The sequence below is a fragment of the Orycteropus afer genome, unplaced genomic scaffold (assembly GCF_000298275.1).
Source record: "Orycteropus afer afer isolate SDZICR_OR568_19922 unplaced genomic scaffold, OryAfe1.0 scaffold00418, whole genome shotgun sequence".
NCBI lineage: Eukaryota > Metazoa > Chordata > Mammalia > Tubulidentata > Orycteropodidae > Orycteropus > Orycteropus afer.
The window spans coordinates 310,609-312,858 of record NW_006922005.1 but is presented as its reverse complement, the minus strand read 5'-3'; positions in this window follow the sequence as shown (position 1 = coordinate 312,858).

The following is a 2,250-nucleotide window of genomic DNA, read 5'->3' as shown; positions in this document are numbered from 1 at the left end:
CCCTAGCTGCCCTTCAGGACTAGAATTTAACTCAATCATGTGGCTTCCAGCCAAATAAAAGACCAGCATACAGGCTGAACATTTGCATCAGGTAGCTATATTCCTTAGAGAGACCAATCATGGGAGAACAGAAGGGCAGTGTAAGCACAGGGAGACTACTAAGAGGGCACGAATGCATGGGAGGGAAGAGGTTACTATGGGGGGAAGTGGGAGAAGAGCTGTTACATTGTAAGAAATTATAGTCAATGTTATGAGATAAAGTGTGTATGAATTGCTGTATGGAAAATGAATTTGCTCAGTAAACTTTCACCCACATCACAATAAAAATTTGAAAAAAATATTGAATGAGAGAGGTGATAAAGACATCTTTGTCTGGTATCTTGTTTTTAAGAGGAAAAATTTTAGTCTTTCATCTTTGAGAATAATGTTAGCCATTGTTTTTGCATATATGCCATTAAAGAAATTTACCTTCTATTGCTATTTTGTTCAGCATTTTTATCAGGAATGGATGTAGAATTTTGTCACATACCTTTTCTACATCAATTGATATAATCATGTGATTATTTCCCTTTGTTTTATTTATATGTTGTATCATGTGGTGGGTTACACTGATTGTTCTTCTAATTGTTCTACTACTCATCCTGGCCTACCAATTTATACCAATTGGTATAAATCCCACTTCGTCATCATGAATTATTTTTTGGTATGTTGTTGGATATTACAGGCTAGGATTTTGTTCAGAAACTTTGTTTCTACATTCATGAGAGATTTGGTCTATAATAATGTTTTTTACTTGTGCTTTTACATGGTTTTGGTATCAGGGTATGCTTGCTTCATAAAATAAATCCAGGAGTATTTTCTCATTTTCTGTATTTTGCAATAGTTTGGGTAGAATGTTGTTGTTATTATGTGCCATTGAGTCGTCTCTGACTTATAGTGACCCCTCCTTGGGTTTCCAAGGCAGTATCTCTGCAGAAGTAGATTGCCCTATCTTCCTTCTGAGAAGTGGCTAGTGGGTTTGAACCATCAACCTTCTGGTTAGCAGTCAAGTGCCTTAGACACTACACCACCAGAGCTCCTTTGGGTAGAATAGATCACAGTTATTTTCTGAATGATTGGTAGGGCTTGCCAGTGAAGTCAAGTGAGTTAAGTATTTGCATTACCCAGAGATTCCATATGCATCTCTATTTTTATCTCCTATTCCTAAATCTATACTACTTGAATTTCTTGCAGAGCTAAGATAACAGTGAAGATTTGAAGTGTCATGATCCTAGAGAAGAATGCAGTACGTATTGATGAGTATTTCATCCAATGTAGCTTTTTGGTTTGAGTAGAAAGTTGTGGCTCAATAATAAATACAATATTTTTACACAAATAAAACACATTTTTTTTTCCAACCATGCCCTCCCTAAGCATTTGAATGAGCTGACTGTGCTAAATATTTTCACACATTGTTTTATGTCAGATTTTTCCTTAGGTCTTCTGAATAGAAAGTTCTACTTCTAGCAGTAAGAATGAAATGAAAATAGAAAATCCCTCACAGATTTTAAACCCACATTTGAGTCATTTGAGTTCCTACTTGATTAAGTAGCCTACATACCAAATTCACAATAAATCACTTTCAAAGAAAGACTGTATTACAACAGTGTTAAATTATCTCTATAATTTTTCATAAGAAAATGTTCAGCAAACAATAATTACCAGGAATAGCAGAAAATAATAGCAAATTACAAAAACCCCAAATAAAGCATAGACAATTAAAACAGATCCATGTGAGAGTTATAAAATAAATTGTCATACTTATCATAAACATGGAAGGCACAATAGTATTAGAAAATAAGGGGATATTACTACCAAGATATTCAGATATTAAAATAACAGGAAGAGATAAGACATTCTAGTTTATTATGTATAGCTAGCATAAGACTGGTACAAAACTTGACAAAGACAGTACATACAAATTAGGTTACAGGCTCATGAAAATAAATGTAAATATACTAAACAAATCATGAATGAACATCAATATATGAAAACATGACAATTAAGTTAGGAAAAGTCTAAAATAATACATTATCTTAGAATTAAAGGCAAAATTAATTAAAATAATTCACCACATAAACAGAAAATATTAAAATCATACAATCATATCTGTAGTTGTAGACAGGAATTGAAGAAATTCCATACTGTCTTAGGTTGTGTTCTCTAGAGAAGCAAAACCAGTAAACTTCAATATATGTACATATATATGTG